Below are 22,665 nucleotides of genomic sequence, written 5' to 3' on the forward strand. Positions count from 1 at the left end.
ATTTGTCACAGATTTCATATTAGCCTCTCCTTCTCCCCTGAGACATCTTTTCCATATGCATGTACACACACACACTGATTTCTGGTAATCCCCGTCAGGCAATAGCACAGCCAGATGACAACTATACATCATTTGTAAAGCCACCCTTCAGACCTAGAGACTGACATAGGGTTGTGTCCAATCTAAAACTGCCTCTATTACTGTTTGGCCACGTAGGATTCAAGAGTTTTCTTGGCTACGCAATCACGGAGGCAGCACCTGGTTTCAAAGTGGAAGGTACTTCTTCCCTGAATGTGATCACACTGGTTGGTCCCCTTCCCAGGGACGCTGTCACAGGCTCCACCTTGTACAACTGGCATTCAAGATTGTTGGGGGAATCTCCAGCCAAACTGGCTTTGCTTTTTCACCCTGACAGGTTGCCATTTTGAAGCTGCCACCACATGATGCAGCCCCCTGCCTTGTGGGCTGAGGAAGACCTCGTATTCTTGATGATCTGCAAGAGGGTCTTTGTTTCCTACAGACTGTGATGCTGGCTGTGTTGCAGCACAAGGAAGTGAGGGGAGCATAGGGAACCTCCTTAGCATGGGCTACTGCATCACTAGTGGCAGCACAAGACTGTGAGTAGCCTCCATGTGGCTGCCACCTCCTGTGGATGTGGGCAAGGAATGGGCCAGGATGGCTGAACCATCACATTCGAGCAGCAGCAGAATGATGAACCAGGATCTTTACATTCCCTGTCTGTTCCTGGAGAAGTGCCACTATATGCTGCTCTGAGCATGGGGCATGAGGGAAAGCCACAACAGATCACCCCATGAATACGTATTTTGCAATGTCTTCATGGATATTAAAAATACCCCCAAAACAATTATTTTCAAAACATGAATACCTGCTTATTAATATAAACTCCTTAAATACTTTTGCACTTTGTGCCTTTTATAAAATGATAAACAAATTCACAAATCCACTCAGTACATTTCTTGCAGTTCATTAGTGCTGCAGGATTTCCATACTCTGATAAAATATCTGTGAACATCGTTACAGATAATGCAGTCAATATACATATACATTACAGTAAAAAAAGTAAAGCAAATATCAACTAATTAAATAATAAACCCCAAGAAAACCTAGTATGCACAGAGACTGGTTGCTACATCACCAGTGGCATAGCAAATATCTAAATCAGTGATACGCATTACTTTGTTCTACACAGATTGGCAGTTAAAGATAATAACCAGATTATAATTTTGCTTAACTGAATATCCAGATTTAGGTGTTGGCAGGAGCCTGTGGTGCTCGGGATGGATTATATACAGCAAGCCAGCACAGGCAGCTCCCTGGGGAACTCCCACTATTTCATTCTGAGAAATACCTTAAACCATCCCAGTCTAGAAATCTGCTTCCCCTCTGAACTTTCACACACCTTCGAGCTCTCTCTCTTTAAATCCCAGAGTATACGGGGCTAAATTCTGGTCTGGTACACAAGTGAAAACCCAGAGAAATTCCACTGACATCAACAAAGTTATTTCGAGTTTATATCTGTGTTGGGGAGATCATACTGTGACCTACCTCTGCAGCCCTACATTTCAGACTTCCACCAGCATAGCTATGTCGATCAAGGGTGTGAAGAGGTATAATTCCTGATCAACATTGCTGTGCTGGCAGAAGCCCCTAATGTAAATGCAAATGTACTGGCAAAGCTGTGTTTTTAGTGGTATACCTTGTTTCACTTTTGGGGAGTGGCTTTATTACACTAGTACAAAGTGCAGTTTTGCTGGTATAGATGCATCCACATTAGGTATGCTTTGACAGTAGGATTTCTCAAAACTAGGTGACTGGGCAACAAAATGGCAGATAAAGTTTAATGTTGATAAATGCGAACTAATGCACACTGGAAAACATAATCCCAACTATACATATAAAATGATGGTGTCTAAATTAGCTGTTAACACTCAAGAAAGAACTTGGAGTCATTGTGGATAGTTCTCTGAAAACATCCACTCAATGTGCAGCAGCAGTCAAAAAAGCAAAAGAATGCTGGGAATAATTAAGAAAAGGATAGATAATAGGACAGAAAATATCATGTTGTCTCTATATAAATCCATGGTATGCCCACATCTTGAATACTGTGTGCAGATGTGGTTGCCCCATGTCAAAAAAGATATACTGGAATTGGAAAAGGTTCAGAAAAGGGCAACAAAATTGATTAGGGGTATGGAATGGCTTCCATATGAGGAGAGATTAATAAGACTGGGACTTTTCAGCTTGGAAAAGAGATGGCTAAGGGGAGATATGATTGAGGTCTATAAAATCATGACTGGTGTAGATTAAGTAGATAAGGAAGTGTTGTTTACTACTTCTCATAACACAAGAACTAGGGGTCACCAAATAAAGTTAATAGGCAGCAGGTTTAAAACAAATAAAAGGAAGTATTTCTTCACACAATGCAGAGTCAACCTGTTGAACTCTTTGCCAGAGGATGTTGTGAAGGCCAAGACTATAACAGGATTCAAAAAAGAACTAGATAAGTTCATGGAGGATAGATCCAGCAATGGCTATTAGCCAGGATGGGCAGGCATGGTGTCTCTAGCCTCTGTTTCTCAGAAGCTGGGAATGAGCAACAGGGAAAGGATCACTTGACAATTACCTGTTCTGTTAATACCTTCTGAGGCACCTGGCATCGGCCACTGTTGGAAGACAGGATACTGGGCTAGATGGACCTTTGGTCTGACCCAATAGGGCCATTCTTATGTTCTTATGACAGTCCTTATGCGGCTATTTGTATAACAATAAAGCACCCCTCATGTAGACATGGCCAAAGACCCAAGGAGACATATGGGAGTTACTGTAGGAGTGGCATAATTCACTTTATGCAGTGTAATTTGGGGGGGGAAGTGGATATGTCTAGGCTAGGGAGTTGCAGTGGTTGAAAGGTGGAGACTTCATTTGGAAAAGGTCTCCTCCAAAGTAGTTCCACATCTCTCTAATGTGGAAATTTTTTGCATCTGAAGCTTTGCACAGAAGACGCACCCTTCCCTTGGGTAGCCTTCTGGGCTTCAGGTTGGCTGGAAGACAGAGAAACATGTGCTATTCAGGAGGCTGTCAGGAGATGTTCCCCCAAAGTGTGTGTCTGACAGAATATACCCACGTTCACATCCTATACACTATCATACGTCTTGTGAGATATCATTTAAAAACTCACAATTTGCTGATCAATAATATGGCAAAATGCATGTAGCAGCATTATATGTGAAGTTATAAATACAAGCTGAGATCAGGACTAAAAGTATGTTTTCCACAGAAGTCTGGAGAGTAGCCTTAGAGACAAAGGGCAAGCTGATGACTCTGCCAGGAGTAAACAAGACCGATGGATCATTACTTGATAAGTGGCCATTCTTCGGCAGGAAAGGGGGTGGGAGCAAAAAGCTACATCTTAGCAAAAAAACAGTATGGAGTTCCCCTCCTCACAGACTGCCTATCGCCTTGCTCTCAGCTGGAAATGCTTCTCAAAGCAGGGGACCAGATTATAAAAAGAAGGAGCAGACACCTCTCTCTCTCTTTCCCTGCCCATCACATTCTGTGCACGTGAAGCGACAAAGGAAGCAGCCACTGGACTCTGAGGAAGGGGCCTGATCTAAAGAGTTCGGTCAGTAAGACTGCTGAAAGCATGTGGTGAAAAAACTTTGCTTTGAATCTAATACAGTTTGTTAAGTTGGGTACCAGTAAGCATTTTATCTTTATTTTTCTTGTAACCCATTTCTGACCTTTAGACCTCATTATTTGTTCATGAGCCAAGGTCATACTAATTTAGAATAAATCTCTGTATATTTTCAGGTCTACTTATAAGAATTGCAATCACATTCTCAGCAGAGCGGAATCTGGAAAGCCCACTAGAAGCATCAGCAAGTCAGTCCAGATGCCTGGAGTTCGCAAGCAGGTGTATTTTGTATGCATACTTTAGTTTATATTCAGTATGAAAAATCTGTGATCTATCTTTAATGCCTGTGCTTTCATTTTATTTATAGGTTTTTTAATCTAGAAATTATTACAAAATATTTTGTTCATACAAGGGTCTAGTGTATCTGTGTCACTAACGCATTCTTTGAATCTGTAAATAAAAATAAAATGGGCAATATGACACTGAGATCTTGGGCAAAAGAACAGTAGACCAGATTCAGAGGTGGGTCTAGAGAATGTCTAAATTGGTTTAACATACACCTTCTTCCCACCTCTTCACAGTCTGTTAGATCAACTGATACTCCCTTTCATTCACACAATGATAAATGCGTATAAGTAGGTCTAGGGGAGTGGTCACAGAATGAAAGTGAGGCTAATGAAGACAATTACACTACTACTTCATCTTTAAATTTAGTCTCTTCTCTTGACGCTGCTAATAAATAGATTTATATAAATTTTAATGTCCAAGAGTCATGTTCAGTAGCAGACAAATTTGCTTCTGACACAGGGCTATCAGCTTTTGTCACCAAGATGACAAAGTCGGAGGTAAGGTTAATCAGACTACATTTTCCATTACATCTTGCCAGTAATTTTTGAAGAAAATATTGTTTTTGAGACTCTTCCAAGAATTGAGAAGACTAATGCTATCTTTGAGCATAAGTTTATGTCACTCTTTGGATGTTTTCTGTTCTGTCGCATTTCACAGTGATTAACGTGCTGCTAGTCAAGCTCTTTTGATTATTGCCGTCTGTGACATTTCTTCTGAGAGATCAAATTAATTTTTCAAAATCTATTACAATATTTTCAAGGATTCTGTCCCTTCCCTACACATGCTTACTAAGTGATGTTATGCTGGGCATTCCTATGAAAAGCTGAACTTTTCTCTGATGCACATACCTCTGCTATTATTTTAAAAATACGTACTAATAAGAATTTGAACAACTTTCCAATCTAGAAAAGCACAATGAAAAGGCAAAACTGGAATGCAGCCTGGCCAGCCTCCTCTCTGTTCAAAGCAGTTAAATAATCAGTGTGATTGGTAGCAGCGCTCATACTCCAAGCACGTCAGCTGTCGTTCACTTTGATCAAGTGGCAGGAGATTTGAGCAATCGGACTGGTTAATGCTAAGTGACAGCCATTCATAGTACACAACAAAGTGCATCCCATTGTGTCTTACTGCACTATCCTAGGCCGTAATTGCTACATTCCCCTTGCCTCCAAACAGACTCAAAATGTATCAATAATATCAATAGAAAATGCCTAACAATGTGTAAATATCTTTTTCAGAAATGAAGAAATAACCTCAACATTTCTTTCCCCCTTAAAATCCAGCCCCAAAACTGAATGGAAAAGTACACTTGCACGAAAGCTTGCTATCTGACAAGGAATTTATTATTTGTTGTTAATGTGATTTGTCCCAGGACAACCAGAATCTCAAATTTGTTTGCCTGGCATGAAAAAATCATCATCATCATCACCACTTACTTACATTGCAGTAGCCCCTTGGAGCCCCAGACAGGGACCAAAACCCCATTGTGCTCAGTGCTGAACAAAGACAGAACAAGAGTGTCCCTGCCCCAAATTGCTTATGGTTGTCCTGGTTTTTGGTTTTTGTAGTGAAACTAAATTTATATTTTTAATTATTCTACTGCTCCTCACTGTCTGTTTGAAAGTTCATTTGAAGAATAGTTCGGCCTACGAATAATCCGAGGAGGGGCGAAGACCTAAGATTGGCATCTGCCCTACTGAGGGTACTATGTAATCTAAAATGACCAGGAACATGTATGCTAGAAGGGTCAGGCAGAGGGGAAAGCATTACGGTTGCCAGTTTTGGTTGGACGTATCCCTGGAGGTTTCATCACGTGACATCATTTTAATTAAAGGTTAATCTTTAATTCCTGGAGACTCCAGGACAAGCCTGGAGGGTTGGCTACCCTAGAAAGCATGCGAGAAGCAGGCTGGGGTAAGGATTCTGAAAGCAGCCTCCAGAGCAGGGGTGGGCAAACTTTTTGGGCCGAGGGCCAAATCGGGGTGCGAAACGGTATGGAGGGCGCGGTAGGGAAGGCTGTGCCTCCCCAAACAGCCTGGCCCCCGCCCCCTATCCACCCCTCCCACTTCCCGCCCGCTGACTGCCCCCCTCAGAACCCCTGATCCATCCAACCGCCCCCCCGCCCCCCGCTCCGTGTCCCCTGACTGCCCCCGGGACCCCTCCCCCCCGTCGCCGCCGCCCCCTTACCATGCCCCTCAGCGCGGCAGGAGCTCGCAGCCCGGCTGCCCGCGCGGCGGCGGAACGGCGGGGCCGGGGTCGAGCCTCCCCGGCCGGGAGCGCAGGAGCCGCGCAGCGCGGTCCGTTTGCCCAGCTCTGCTCCAGCGGGCAGGCCAGGCCAGGCCAGGCCAGCGCGCCGGGGGCAGCTGCAGCTGCAGCCGCAGCCTGGGTGAGCCGGACTCAGCCAGGAGGAGGATGGAGAAGTAGGAACTGTCTGAGAGCAGGGCTGCGAGAGCAGCACAGGGCAGAAGCAGCTAGGCAGTCGCACGATGGGAGCAAGCGAGAGCAAGGGGCATCACTGGAAAGGGGCTGCCGTGATCCGCCGAGTCGGCGCTGAGGGGGATGGGGGTAGGCACCAGAGGCGTGAGCGGTCTGAGACCCGGCCGGGAATCGAGGCAGCGGGCGCTGAGCGAAGGAACAGCCCGAGGCGAGGTGTGGGGCAGCTGAGCCGTCACCCGCTGAGGAACAGCGTAGGAGAAGGGCTGACAGGGGTTAGAGGAATGAAGGCAAAGAGAAGTAAGACAGGGTCACTTCAGCCTCATCCACTTAAAAGTATCTAATCAGCTGTTTGCATTCCCATCAAGCCAAGTATCATGAGCCCAGAGAAAGGAAGCAGAGACCTGGAGACTATTAGACCATCTTTCTCCCTCAAGCATGCACCCGATGAAGTGTAGCAGGGAGAAACTCATCACAATTAAAAGTGAATGTGTCCACTGTCTGCACAGAGCTAAAAGCAGTTATTTTGTCACATTGCATATTCCAGCCAGTTCAAGATGTGGTGTAGGGTTTTCGAAAGGGCAAAAAGTGCTAACTCTCATACAAGCCCTCAAGATTATGGTGGGAATCCCTGTATCCTGAAACTGTCTTTATTCTTTCTACTGCAGTAGTGCCTAGATCATGGACCAGAACCCCATTGTACTTGGTGCTGTACAAACAGAACAAAACTGAAGGGAAAAAACGTAGTTAGAGTATGAGAACCGATCACATTTGAAATAAGAGCTAGGTCAGCAAACTTGTTTTGTTTTTTCAAAGACTATGCTGCAAAGAGAGCTACCAGAGTTAGGATGACACTAAGGCTATATCTACTCAGCCCCGCAGTTTGGACTCTGAGGTTGTGAACTGCAGTGCCCGAAGTACTACGCTGTAAAACCTGTGTGAATGCTGCTGGCACAAACTGAGATTCCTTGTCTGCATTAATGGAATCCTGCTACCTATATTGTGGGGCACTGTAGACAAGCCCTTCGGAAGACTTTTCCCACCAATACCATTCCCTGAAAAAATATCCATTCTATTTTGATCTCAATACCTGGTGGTATTTCAATGACAAAGCTTATGCTAGTGAACTGAAGGTGTGTTTGCGGTAGTGTCCATACATGCAGAAACGGTTTTTAGTGGCAAAGACCACAAGAAGAATGTGCTATGAATTTGAGATTTACTGCTGTATATACTGCATTTTATGAAGAAGCAAAGCTTGTTCACTTTCTGAACTGTATAAAAAAAGAATTTCAGTAGTGATTTCAAATACATTTCAAACCTTTACTTTCTACAGCCCACTAAGATGTTGTCTTTTCCTTATCATTTAATTTACATGATAAATATGTACTAAAGATTATTGAAAGAGTCTCTTGTACATTTTACTGTAATAGCTATATCCAGGCAACAAACTAGTATCTCACTGCATATATACACAAAAATAAAAGGAGTACTTGTGGCACCTTAGAGACTAACCAATTTATTTGAGCATGAGCTTTCGTGAGCTACAGCTCATTTCATCGGATGTATACTGTGGAAAGTGTAGAAGATCTTTTTATACACACAAAGCATGAAAAAAATGGGTGTTTACCACTACAAAAGGTTTTCTCTCCCCCCACCCCCACTCTCCTGCTGCTAATACCTTATCTAAAGTGATCACTCTCCTTACAATGTGTATGATAATCAAGTTGGGCCATTTCCAGCACAAATCCAGGTTTTCTCCCCCCTTTCGCCCACCTTGATTATCATACACATTGTAAGGAGAGTGATCACTTTAGATAAGCTATTACCAACAGGAGAGTGGGTTTGTGGGGGGAGAGAAAACCTTTTGTAGTGGTAAACACCCATTTTTTCATGCTTTGTGTGTATAAAAAGATCTTCTACACTTTCCACAGTATGCATCCGATGAAGTGAGCTGTAGCTCACGAAAGGTTATGCTCAAATAAATTGGTTAGTCTCTAAGGTGCCACAAGTACTCCTTTTCTTTTTGCGAATACAGACTAACACGGCTGTTACTCTGAAACCTGCATATATACTGTAGACTTATATAGATCATTGGATTTTCTTTTCATGTACTTTATCACAGTAAAGTTTAACAATACCAGCACAAAATAATAAAAGCTTTGTCACATGAAAATTGCTCAATATAGCTGACTAGATGGAAATCTTTCATATGACTGGCTGAACAACGTATTCAGTCCGCATCCAAGAGCAGTAAAGTGACTGTCAGAATTTGACATCAATAGTTGTAAAATAAGCAATGGACCACATTTAATCCTGGCATGGCTCTATTGACTACAGTGGAGTTACACAGAACCATCTGGGGCCAAGATTTGTGTGTCCATAAAAACTTCAATTTATGCCACCTTTGTGGTGTCTGGTTCCTGGGCTCCATGTGCTCTACTCTGGTCTCCCAGGCTAAGTTAAAGTAGCCTGAAGGTTTCTCTATCTGGCACTGGATGCCAATCATTTAAGAGGTTGAGATCAATACCAGGGACCAAGAGGTGACAGGGAAGCGCTGGCCATACTCCATTTTTCCCCCCAACATCCCCTCTGCTGTGCTGCACCAATTGTTACACTGACTCTATTGCACCAAAGCGCCCCCCCATGGTAGGGGTGATCCTTCCAAAGCTTTCATGCTGCTTTGCCCAAAATCTGTACTGTTATCTTTGCAGCAAACTGGATTTGACTTTACTCACATCATGTAGCGAACTCCCAGGAGAGTAATCACCTTGAAGTCAGTGGGATCACTGGTGTAATAAAGAAAAGACGATTGGTAAAACTGTGCCCCAATTATACAGTAAGCTAAAATTACTGGGTCCAAATTCTACTCTCATTTTCTCAGTGTAAATCCAGAGATGACCCCATGGGCTTTAAGCTGCAGTAGCAGAGCACAATCTGGCCTTTTGTTGTAACATCTGTTTTAAAAATAAATCTTCTATTTGGTAGTGGTAATTAATGCTAATACTAATTGTAGCTATATCTAGTAAACTTATTTCTCTATCTCCCTCTGTATCTCAGAATAGTGATCCCCTAAAGAATTATTGAGGTAATTGGCAAACTAGGAAGATTTCAATGATGAAAACCTTCACAAACCTATAACCCATTAATACGCTTGTCACCAGCGTAAATAAGAAAAGAGTGTAAAGCAAGCTGTCACGTATCTTCAGTCCAAGCTTTGTATCCCTGTATTTATCTATCAAAAAGTGTCTCCATTGCTTGGACTTTTGCTTCTCTATTAGCAGTTTGGGCATTGAGAGCCAGCAGGGGAGGAGACTAAGAATAATTGGGCAAGGAGACTGGGACTGGGAACAGGGTATGGGGAGCAGAGATTGTGACTGGCTGGGCAAGGAGATTACATTATAATTACTAAGCCCTCAAAACAGCTTTTTAAATGAAAGATCATACATGTTTTTTTTTCCAATTGAAATATTCTCTTTTAAATGTTTGATTCACTCCAAACCTGAAAGAGGGTAGAGAAAATACAACAGACACACACACACCCACACACACACACACACCAACAAAGAGTAAAACTGCTGGAGGGCTTTTGTGGGGTGAAGAAATCTATTTCTTTACTACCTTAAAAATGGCAATAAAGTAAATATACATTTATTTATGTCATAACAAATGTAGAAGTCAGCCGGGCTAGGCAGTGACTCCATCATGCTCTTTCAGGCAGGGGTCTTGAGTTCAGCTCACTCTTCCTGGGAGTGGCAGCCCCACCTCATCATGCAGTCTAGACCAATCTCTGGCCAACACACACAGGGCTGCTGATGTGGTTTGGAGGGAGCTTTATCATTCAGCCCTTTTGGTCACAGTTTAAAACCTTTGAGAGTGGCATGAGGATATTCACCCAAACGTATATATGGTAGCTGGAAAGAATTCTCTTTTGTCTATCTGTGTACTGTGAAGAGAAAGACTGGGCTAGCGATTAGGGAACTAGTCTAGCACTTGGGAGACCTGTATTAAGTTCCTGCTCCACCATAGATTTCCTTTGTGGCCATGAGTTTGTCACTGTGGTCAATATTTTCACAGCTACTTAGGCACGAACAGATGCAGGTAGATATCTAGTCAGATTTTCAAAAATTGCTTAGCTGCTTTTGAAAATCCCACTAGGTGCCTATTTGCAGCGTTAAGCACCTAAATATTTTTTAAAATCTGGCCCTCTGTGCCTGAATTCCCATCTGTAAAACAAGGATATCATCACATCCCTAGCCCACAGGGGCATTGTGAGGATAAATGCATTAATGAGTGATATGGAAGGGGGGGGGGGGAGTTCAGCTGTTGTGACCTGCACTGGATGTGCCATGTTTGTCTTTCTTCCACAGGACAGAAGCGACTTTGTCTGTACAAAGTGCAAGCTGGTCTCCATATTGGAAGAGAAGATTGAAGGTCTGGAGCAACAGATAACGACCCTGCGTTGCATACAAGAATCTGAGGATTTTCTGGACAAAAGTCAGGATATGCTTCTACGGGCACAAAGCTCTAATGATGTAGAGCAGGTTGCACAGTGGAGCCAAGAGGCCAGTGAAGAAGCTTGGCAACATGTGACCTCCAGAAGAAGAAGGGGGAATGTCCAGGTTCCAGCAACACGGACACAGGTAACTAACCACTTTCATGTTCTCTCCACAGGTACCATTGCGGAGAGTGGACCAGATGATACGTCTGGGGGGAGAAAGCAGGAGGAGACTCCGCTGGTTGGAAGGCATGAAATGCACTGTCCTGAGGTTGGGGGTTCCACGACCACCACTCCCAAGAGAAGGAGGCGGGTGGTGGTGGTCGGGGACTCTCTCCTCCGGGGGACTGAGTCATCTATCTGCCACCCTGACCAGCAAAACCGAGAAGTCTGCTGCTTGCCAGGGGCTAAGATTCGCGATGTGACGGAGAGACTGCGAGACTCATCAAGCCCTCGGATCGCTACCCCTTCCTGCTTCTCCACATGGGCACCAATGATACTGCCAAGAATGACCTTGAGCGGGTCACTGCAGACTACGTGGCTCTGGGAAGAAGGATAAAGGAGTTTGAGGCGCAAGTGGTGTTCTCGTCCATCCTCCCCGTGGAAGGACAAGGCCTGGGTAGGGACCGTCGCATGAATGTCAATGAATGGCTACGCAGGTGGTGTCGGAGAGAAGGCTTTGGATTCTTTGACCATGGGATGGTGTTCCATGAAGAAGGAGTGCTGGGCAGAGACGGGCTCCACCTTACGAAGAGAGGGAAGAGCATCTTTGCGAGCAGGCTGGCTAACCTAGTGAGGAGGGCTTTTAACTAGGTTAAGTGGGAGGTAAGTGGGAAAGCAGGATACCGGGAGGAACCACAGGCAGGAACATCTGTGAGGGGAGGGCTCCTGCCTCATACTGAGAATGAGGGGCGATCAGCAGGTTATCTCAAGTGCTTATATACAAATGCACAAAGCCTTGGAAACAAGCAGGGAGAACTGGAGGTCCTGGTGATGTCAAGGAATTATGACGTGATTGAAATAACAGAGATTTGGTGGGATAACTCACATGACTGGAGTACTGTCATGGATGGTTATAAACTGTTCAGGAAGGACAGGCAGGGCAGAAAAGATGGGGGAGTAGCACTGTATGTAAGGGAGCAGTATGACTGCTCAGAGCTCCGGTACGAAACTGCAGAAAAACCTGAGTGTCTCTGGATTAAGTTTAGAAGTGTGAGCAACAAGAGTGATGTAGTGGTGGGAGTCTGCTATAGACCACTGGACCAGGGGGATGAGGTGGATGAGGCTTTCTTCCAGCAACTTGCAGAAGCTACTAGATCGCACGCCCTGGTTCTCATGGGTGACTTTAATTTTCCTGATATCTGCTGGGAGAGCAATACAGCGGTGCATAGACAATCCAGGAAGTTTTTGGAAAACGTAGGGGACAATTTCCTGGTGCAAGTGCTAGAGGAGCCAACTTGGGGGGGGGGGGAGCTTTTCTTGACCTGCTGCTCACAAACTGGGAAGAATTAGTGGGGGAAGCAAAAGTGGATGGGAATTTGGGAGGCAGTGACCATGAGTTGGTTGAGTTCAGGATCCTGACGCAGGGAAGAAAGGTAAGCAGCAGGATACGGACCCTGGACTTCAGGAAAGCAGACTTCGACTCCCTCAGGGAACGGATGGGTAGGATCCCCTGTGGGACTATCATGAAGGGGAAAGGAGTTCAGGAGAGCTGGCTGTATTTCAAGGAATCCCTGTTGAGGTTACAGGGACAAACCATCCCGATGTGTTGAAAGAATAGTAAATATGGCAGGCGACCAGCTTGGCTTAACGGTGGAATCCTAGCGGATCTTAAACATAAAAAAGAAGCTTGCAAGAAGTGGAAGGTTGGACATATGACCAGGGAAGAGTATAAAAATATTGCTCGGGCATGTAAGAATGAAATCAGGAGGGCCAAATCACACCTGGAGCTGCAGCTAGCAAGGGATGTCAAGAGTAACAAGAAGGGTTTCTTCAGGTATGTTGGCAACAAGAAGAAAGCCAAGGAAAGTGTGGGCCCCTTACCGAATGAGGGAGGCAACCTAGTGACAGAGGATGTGGAAAAAGCTAATGTACTCAATGCTTTTTTTGCCTCTGTCTTCACTAACAAGGACAGCTCCCAGACTGCTGCGCTGGGCATCACAGCATGGGGAGTAGATAGCTAGCTCTCTGTGGAGAAAGAGGTGGTTAGGGACTATTTAGAAAAGCTGGACGTGCACAAGTCCATGGGGCCGGACGAGTTGCATCCGAGAGTGCTAAAGGAATTGGCAGCTGTGATGGCAGAGCCATTGGCCATTATCTTTGAAAACTCGTGGCGAACGGGGGAAGTCCCAGATGACTGGAAAAAGGCTAATGTAGTGCCAATCTTTAAAAAAGGGAAGAAGGAGGATCCTGGGAACTACAGGCCAGTCAGCCTCACCTCAGTCCCCGGAAAAGTCATGGAGCAGGTCCTCAAAGAAGCACTTACATGAGAGGAAAGTGATCAGGAACAGTCAGCATGTATTCACCAAGGGAAGGTCATACCTGACTAATCTAATCGCCTTCTATGATGAGATTACTGGTTCTGTGGATGAAGGAAAAGCAGTGGATGTATTGTTTCTTGACTTTAGCAAAGCTTTTGACACTGTCTCCCACAGTATTCTTGTCAGCAAGTTAAAGAAGTATGGGCTGGATGAATGCACTATAAGGTGGGTAGAAAGTTGGCTAGATTGTCGGGCTCAACGGGTAGTGATCAATGGCTCCATGTCTAGTTGGCAGCCAGTATCAAGCGGAGTGCTTCAAGGGTCTGTCCTGGGGCCGGTTTCGTTCAGTATCTTCATAAATGATCTGGAGGATGGCATGGATGGCACCCTCAGCAAGTTTGCAGATGACACTAAACTGGGAGGAGTGATAGATATGCTGGAGGGTAGGGCTAGGATACAGACAGACCTAGACAAATTAGAGGATTGGGCCAAAAGAAATCTGATGAGGTTCAGCAAGGACAAGTGCAGAGTCCTGCACTTCGGACAGAAGAATCCCATGCACTGCTACAGACCAGGGACCAAATGGCTAGGCAGCAGTTCTTCAGAAAACGACCTGGAGTTATAGTGGATGAGAAGCTGGATATAAGTGACAGTGTGCCCTTGTTGCCAAGAAGGCCAATCGCATTTTGGGATGTATAAGTAGGGGCATAGCGAGCAGATTGAGGGACGTGATCATCCCCCTCTATTCAACATTGATGAGGCCTCATCTGGAGTACCATGTCCAGTTTTGGGCCCCACACTACAAGAAGGATGTGGATAAATTGGAGAGAGTCCAGCGAAGGGCAACAAAAATGATTAGGGGTCTGGAACACATGACTTATGAGGAGAGGCTGAGGGAACTGGGATTGTTTAGTCTGCAGAAGAGAAGAATGAGGGGGGATTTGATAGCTGCTTTCAACTACCTGAGAGGTGGTTCCAGAGAGGATGGTTCTAGACTATTCTCAGTGGTAGAAGAGGACAGGACAAGGAGTAATCGTCTCAAGTTGCAGTGGGGGAGGTTTAGGTTGGATATTAGGAAAAACTTTTTCACTAGGAGAGTGGTGAAACACTGGAATGCATTACCTAGGGAGGTGGTAGAATCTCCTTCCTTAGAAGTCTTTAAGGTCAGGCTTGAGAAAGCGCTGGCTGAGATGATTTAATTGGGGATTGGTCCTGCTTTGAGCAGGGGGTTGGACTAGATGACCTCCTGAGGTCCCTTCCAACCCTGATATTCTATGATTCTATGAAAGATTATGAGCCACTCAGATACTATAGCAATGGGGCTGATAAAAGTACCTAAAAGATAAGGTATATCTGCATTGCAATTAGACACCTGTCGCTGGCCAATGCCAGCTGACTTGGGCTCACAGGTTCTCAGAATAAGGAATTGTTTAACTGTAGTGTAGATGTTGAGACTCAGGCTGCAACCTGAGCTCTGGGACCCTCCAACCTTGCAGGATCCTGGAACTTGGGCTCCAGCCCAAGCCCAGATATCTACACCACAATTAAACTGTCCCTTAGCCTGAACTATGAGCCTGAGTCAGCTGGCACTGGCCACCTGCAGGTGTCTAAATGCACTGTAGAGATAGCCATAGTAGTTTCCAATAATAAAAAAATAGGTTTGCATTACTTGACTACAAGTTTGTAGGCTTGAAACTGGACATGATAAAAACCCTCTTTCTTGATTATTAACCATTATAAAATGTGTCACATCTATCCATAATTTGGAAATGAGCATAACTCAAAGTCCCAGATCAAAACAACCCCACATCTCTGAGTATAAGTGAAATCAAAACCTGCATTTAAAGCTGGTAGCTGGCTTAAGCCTCTCTCTAAAAATAAACCTTCCATTAAACCATTTAATAAATGTTTTATTAGAGTTGTACTTATAAGGAATCTGAAAGAAAACTGTAAAGAATTTGCTGTGTTTCAACACATGAAGAGGTTTTTTGCTCTGCTGTCCACCTAAATGTAAGACTGTGAAATATCTTAGTTTTATTACTGGCATTATTGTAAACAAAATAGCATAGCCATTTTCTGTGAAAGAGGAATTCTTTTGCTATTTTGGAGTAAGCTAATAGCAAGCCAAAGTACAAAAAAGTCTAAGGTTGTGGTTAAACGATGGGTAGGTTTAGTACTCTGAAAAGTGACTCCACAAAAATAGCTTTTTGAAGCTTTATGTTCATTATCTCACTGGTTTCCAGAGCAAACATATTCAGCTTGGTGGTAAAAAAAGATGTTTTTTCAAACTGCCTTTGCAGCAAAAAAACAACCAGGGATCTGAAAATCAAGCTGCTCTCTTTCCATCTTGTGCATCATTACCAGTCATAAAGGTCAAATTATATCTCAGTGACATCTTGCAATTCTATTTCCCTATGTGAGTTTCTAAAAGCACAACCAGCTCTCTAATTCTAATTTAGTGAACAGTTCCATTGATGATGCACAATCAAAAAAAATAGAGTCCAACTAATTCTCTCAACTATGTTGACGCTGCAGGGCTAATGGGGTAAAAATTAGTAAAAACCCCAAACCCTGATTTTTTGTCACGAAAGGCTGTACGCGTGACTTTGAATATACACAAAGAGCAGATCTGCTAAACAGGATGCCATTGACACTTTTCAGAGTAGAACTACCATCACCACGAGTTTATTGTTATCTTTTCTTAGCCCAGTTGCCCATGCCAGACTGGGTGTGTTGGGATTTTATTTTTATACCCATTTTTGCCAGATTGATAGTAGCCAACAGTGGTTACCATTTCACAGTGTGTGTGAAATGAACAGGTAATCGCATGCCAGTTTCAGGTAGACAGTTGTCCACATACAATAAACTCCATCCAATGGACACTACTTGGCATCCTTTAGGCAGCCCAAGCAGAGTGCCTTCACCTTTTAATGCCGTCACCTTCAGCTGTGGTCCCTCTGGGTTAGGGTTGAAGTCTGCCTCTCCTGAATATATTCTGTCGATAGAGACATGCTCTATTCAGGCCTATCAATCTACCACCTTCCATAATCACTGACATTTATTTTTAAAAGAGAAACTGTAAAATCCTTCATAAACACTTGAAACAAAATTAGGTTTCAGCAACGTTTATGAACAAGCAGCTCTTCTCTGGCAAAGCTCCTCACTCTCTTCATTAAGTTAAAAGGTATTTTATTATTACTTAATTTTTTAACATTGGGACTTCAATAGTTTAAATGGCTCAGCATCGCAGAAGACAGTGGCCCAGAGAAGTAGCCGCTTAAGCTTTGAAAGTGGAACACACTAAAGGCACTAAGCATTTGCATTTATGCCAGGCATCTTCCACCCTGCAGTCCCCAGGCATGTTTTACACATGCAAAACTCCATTCAAATTCAATGGCAGTGACACACACATTAAAAATGCAGGACTGGGTTGAAACTATAGCTCAAAGACATGTCCTGTTACTGGTATTCTTCTGCCTTTTGAGTATCTGTAGAAGGGTCACTCACCAGTCAATGCGCCACCTCATGGCGGGGCATAGTGTAGTAGCCTTTTCAACTCCAGTACCCACTGTCAACAGCCACTCCAATTCTGTGGTGGTTCGACCGTTCTCCCCAATCAGCCCTCCAGCCAGGTTGTTTAAAATTCCATCCTTTCTGAGGTAATAAAGAATCCAGTGACCTTATGTCTGGTCTTCAGCTCCACTCTGGGCTCAACAGTCCTTGCTCACTTGTGTCAGGAGGGCTTTATTTCCCCTTTCTTGGAATCAAGGAGAGGAACTCAGGTGCTCCCTCACCTCTGGGTTCCAGCCCAGGACCCTGTAGTAAACGAAGATCTGCTTCCTGCTGCTTCCCTGGGCCACTTCCTACCTCCATCTGCCTCCAGGCCCCTCTGAAAGAACAGCTTGTCCCAATGTTTTGTCCTTGGGAGGTCCCGGCTCCTTGCACTGCATCCCTCCAGATAGCAAGCAGTGCAAAGTCCTCTATAGCAGTGGTTCTCAAAGTCGGTCCGCCGCTTGTTCAGGGAAAGCCCCTGGTGAGCCGGACTGGTTTGTTTACCTGCCGCTCCGCAGGTTCGGCCAATTGCAGCTTCCACTGGTTACGGTTTGCCGCGCCAGGCCAATGGGGGCTGCGGGAAGGGCGGCCAGCACGTCCCTTGGCCCACGCCGCTTCCCGCAGCCCTCATTGGCCTGGAGCAGCGAACCGTAACCAGTGGGAGCTGCAATTGGCTGAACCTGCAGACGCGGCAGGTAAACAAACCAGTCCGGCTCACCAGGGGCTTTCCCTGAACAAGCAGCAGACCGGCTTTGAGAGCCACTGCTCTAGAGGCTCCCCAGCAGCAGCAGGAACCCATTGTATGAGCAGCAGCCTTTTATCCCAGCAGTTCCTGATCAAATATTTAGCCACAGGTGGGAAGTAGCAGCTCTCTCTCTCTCTCTCTGTAGCAGCGTCGGGTCTAAACACACCCAGTGAGATACTGTGATAGGATTTATTGGGTGCATCACCTGAGAACTTTGGCATCTCTAGACCAGAGATTACCTTACTTTGCCCATCCTTCTCCCTCCGTACTAGCTGCACCCGTTTCCAGGTCATCCTACCAATAGGTCATGCAAACTGGCCTAGCAAGTCTACCATAATTGTGAGAGAGACAAAGACCCACCAAACACAAGTAACTCTCTCCACGAGCTGGCCCATACTACTCAAATCACCACACTGCAACAAGAAATAAATCCGGAACAACTAGAAAAAATCTAATTCCTATTCCCTGCACCATCAGCCACTAACAGCCCCAGACCAGAAACCAAACGGCACCAAATTCAAAATTCTGTTGGTGAATGCGAGATCAAACAAAACTATCACCATCCATGACCTGCTCTCAGCCATTCCTCTGCAGAATTCCACCAACCTGAGTTGCTCACCTTACACTGTAATATCATTCAGCTCCCCATGCATCAAGAATTGTCAAGGGAGGCGAAGAAACAGGTAAAGATGTGGAAAAATAAATCTCTCAGATGCAAGAGACATGCAACCCCTATGGCCTCTTGATGCCATAGAAAGCTTCCTGTAAGACTTGATTGAGCTAGTCTTCTGCTACTAGAAATTCTCAAACTCCCAACACCCACAAAGACAACCCTGTGACGGGTTGGGTCACAGAAACCCCCTTGGGACTGCCATCTGATGTGCTGAGACTACCTCCAAGCCCTTTTTCCCTGGCAGCTTGAGACTTCAGTACCCTGCCTGGTTGTGCCAGACACACTAGCCTGCTACAAACACAGGCCCAGGTCTGAACCACATTCCCCAAAAGCTGCAGGCTTAACTGAAAACAGCTTAAGAAGTGCTTCTGTCTCCAACAACCAGATACCCAGTTTCCAATGGGATCCAAACCCCAAATAAAGCTTATACAGGGTAAACTCATAAATTGCTCACCTTCTATAACACTGATAGAGAGATATGCTGTTTTCTCCCCCAGGTATTACTACTTGCTCTGGGTTAATTAATAAGTAAAAAGTGATTTTATTAAATATAAAAAGTAGGATTTAAGTTGGTTCCAAGTAATAACAGAACAAAGTAAATTACCATGCAAAATAAAACAAAAACACAAAAGTCTAAGCTTAATACAGTAAGAAACTAAATGCAGGTAAATCTCACCCTCAGAGATGTTCCAATAAGCTTCTTTTACAGACTAGACTTCCTCCTTGTCTGGGTCCAGCAATCACCCACACCCCCGTAGTTATTGTCCTTTGTTTCAGTTTCTTTCAGGCATCTCTTTGGGGTGGAGAGGCTATCTCTTGAGCCAGCTGAAGACAAAATGGAAGGGTTTCCTAGGGCCTTATACAGTGTCTCTCTTGTGGGTGGAAACCCTTGTGTTCTCCTGTGCAGAATCACGGCTACAAGATGTAGTTTTGGAGTCACATGGGCAAGTTATACGTCCATGCATGACTCAGTTCTTTACAGGCCGATGCCATTGTTTACATGTTAGTTTGAATGATCCCAGGAAAGCTCAGATGTGGATTGGTGTCTCTCAAGGTCCATTGTTAGCTAAGTACTCCCAGTTACTTGAATAACCCCTTCACACTATGTTGACCAAATCTGTCTTATGTGCTTTCTACAGCAAACTTTAAATACAAGCATAGAGCCAACGCTCATAACTTCGGATATAAAAATGATACATGCATACAAATAGGATGAATACATTCAGTAGAATATAACCTTTGCGAAGATATGTTGCATGGCATATCTAGCATAAAACATATTCCAGTTATGTCATATTTACACTCATAAGCATATTTCTATAAAGCAGTATGGGGTGCAATGTCACAAACCCGTGCAGTAAACTGGGCCAGAATCTCATGTTTACCATGAAAACTTTGGGACTAGCCCTTGCAATCATCACAGTGATCCATGAAACTGGCCACACTACTGGATCTAGTTTTTAGTGCAGGAACCAAGAATCACCTTCACCAAAGGGAAGCCAGTTCTTTCCTCCCCATTTTCCTAAGAAGGATCAACCATATGATTCTGTCTGTGAAAACTCATGGGCTCAGTCAGCTTCCAAAACTTCATGCCCTTCCCCCAGGTAAACTGATGATGACTATTTTACATATTGGCAACTATCAAAGTTTTCCTCCATCTGCCATGAAATCTGCCCTATACACAATACAGACCCGCCACTAAACATTTTGTTCTCAACCTAGTGTGATGGGCAGAGTGCAGATTATATTACCATATAATGAAATAGAATTCACCTACTCAGGATTTCCTGTGGCAAATGGCCACAGTCTCTGTCCCATAAGTGAAATCTGGGAGGGGAGACAAGGGAAGAGTTAAGATTGGTTCTGGGATCTTACCTATGATTTCCCTGAACATCCAGGATTTAAATTTTTTTATGTTTGCTTTAAAGGGCAATAAGTTCTCAAATCCAACTCTATTATCAAAGGGTTTCATTTTTTGTCTGTGAATATAAAAAGGATTTCAGTCAACATATTTTATTTCTGATTTCACATGCAAGTGGTAACAACCACTCTTCAACTAGAAAGGGCAGTGTTCACAGCTACGTGTTTTATTTAAATAGTCCTTACTTTATTTCTTCTACATAGACACCAGATGGAAGGAGAAAATAGGGAGCTTATTTTCCTACAGTAGGCTCTTTAGGCCAAGAAGAAAGTTAGATACAGCAAGAACTGCTGCTAACTGTTGTTCCCTTTCATTATACGTGATTCTTGACTGTTCATTTTATGAATGAGTTGCAAGGTATTTCATTAGTGATTGTCAGTGTTATGCTATGCAAACATACATTATTAGTTAGACAATGCTCAAGTACTGAGCATCAATAAGGCCTCTAACATTTACATTATTAAACACATTAATTCCTGTAGAAAGTCTGACATATTAGGGCTACTTTCCCTCAAGGAATTTTGAACTAGTATGTATCCTTAACAACACTTTATATGGAATATCCAGAAATAAAATCAGTGTTTTTGGATCACAATTGTAACCTTCTGTCATAAATATAAAGGGAAGGGTAAACCCCTTTGAAATCCCTCCTGGCCAGGGGAAAGCTCCTCTCACCTGTAAAGGGTTAAGAAGCTAAAGGTAACCTCGCTGGCACCTGACCAAAATGACCAATGAGGAGACAAGATACTTTCAAAAGCTGGGAGGAGGGGGAGAAACAAAGGGTCTGGGTCTGTCTGTAGTCGTCTTGGCCAGGGACAGAACAGGAATGGAGTCTTAGAACTTTTAGTAAGTAATCTAGCTAGGTATGTGTTAGATTATGATTTCTTTAAATGGCTGAGAAAAGAATTGTGCTGAATAGAATAACTATTTCTGTCTGTGTATCTTTTTTGTAACTTAAGGTTTTGCCTAGAGGGGTTCTCTATGTTTTTGAATCTAATTACCCTGTAAGATATCTACCATCCTGATTTTACAGGGGGGATTTCTTTATTTCTATTTACTTCTATTTTTTATTAAAAGTCTTCTTGTAAAACACTGAATGCTTTTTCATTGTTCTCAGATCCAAGGGTTTGGGTCTGTGGTCACCTATGCAAATTGGTGAGGCTTTTTATCCAACATTTCCCAGGAAAGGGGGGGTGCAAGTGTTGGGAGGATTGTTCATTGTTCTTAAGATCCAAGGGTCTGGGTCTGTAGTCACCTAGGCAAATTGGTGAGGCTTTTTACCAAACCTTGTCCAGGAAGTGGGGTGCAAGGTTTTGGGAAGTATTTTGGGGGGAAGGACGCGTCCAAACAGCTCTTCCCCAGTAACCAGTATTAGTTTGGTGGTGGTAGCGGCCAGTCCAAGGATAACGGGGGTAATATTTTGTACCTTGGGGAAGTTTTGACCTAAGCTGGTAAAGATAAGCTTAGGAGGTTTTTCATGCAGGTCCCCACATCTGTACCCTAGAGTTCAGAGTGGGGGAGGAACCGTGACACCTTCACTGCAGTGCAAATGTGTCCCAAGTTTTGCAGCAGAGTGGAGATCCTAAAGCCACCTCACAACCAAGAAGGACCAAGTAGAAATTCAGATACTGCCTTTGGCTACCCAGTACCTGATCTTGCCACACCTATTTGCACAAGCAGTCCTTACTAATGTAAGTAGACTCAGGGAACTCACTGCTACTACAAAGAGTTTCATGAAGGTAGTGTGTCCTGCTTCTTTTAGTATGGTAGTATTTCTTTGAACTCAACAGGAGCAACCACCACCATAACAAAATCACATATTTCAAAGGAAAAAAGCTGAAATATCAAGTTAATCAATGTTCCGTGAGAACCACAACAAACTTGCTTCCCAGTCCACTGAGCAATAGGAGGCTGCTTTGGAATTTAGAATTCATTACCATATCGATAGCTGCACAGGGGGAAAGTGGCAGGGCATCACCAGAGCACAGCACAGCGAAAGGGTTCCAATTTCCTTTAAGGAAGGAGAGCATGATTGTCAGAATTTCTGGATCTTTGAGCAGACCTGCCCTAACAGATATTGAGATGTAGATAGATTTAAAATACTGTTACAGTGAAGCACCATTTTTTGCCATCAAAAGTAACCAATGCTGCCTGGGGGAATATTCTTCTAGATCCCTTCGGGGGCAGTCACTCTGGTGTCCACTTCACAGCTGCTGTTCTTCACACCTGGTTAATGCTGAGATCCAAGAAGGGTTCTCTTCAATGGTTCCCACTGGGCTGCAGGTTCTCAACTGTGATAATTTTTTAAAAACCCTGTTCAAATCCAAAGCTCTGCTGGACATCATAAGGCACCATGCCAAGTG

At 44.1% G+C, this 22,665-nt stretch overlaps 1 protein-coding gene across 13 annotated transcripts in view; it reads right to left on the reverse strand.

The window, feature by feature from the left end:
* The window catches only part of LOC140907213 (poly(rC)-binding protein 3), a 712,448-nt gene that overhangs the window by 312,239 nt on the left and 377,544 nt on the right, over nt 1-22,665 (reverse strand). The window contains exon 3 of one of the 13 annotated variants that reach the window (XM_073332615.2): nt 9,172-9,222. The exons of 11 other annotated variants lie outside the window; for them this stretch is intronic. The gene's annotated coding sequence lies outside the window, so the exon portion shown is untranslated. Of the gene's footprint in view, nt 1-6,190; nt 6,295-9,171; nt 9,223-22,665 lie in introns of those variants that run through there. One more of the 13 variants, XM_073332619.1, reaches the window with a different exon arrangement.

This window comes from Lepidochelys kempii, chromosome 2, assembly GCF_965140285.1.
Source record: "Lepidochelys kempii isolate rLepKem1 chromosome 2, rLepKem1.hap1, whole genome shotgun sequence".
NCBI classification, from domain to species: Eukaryota; Metazoa; Chordata; order Testudines; family Cheloniidae; genus Lepidochelys; species Lepidochelys kempii.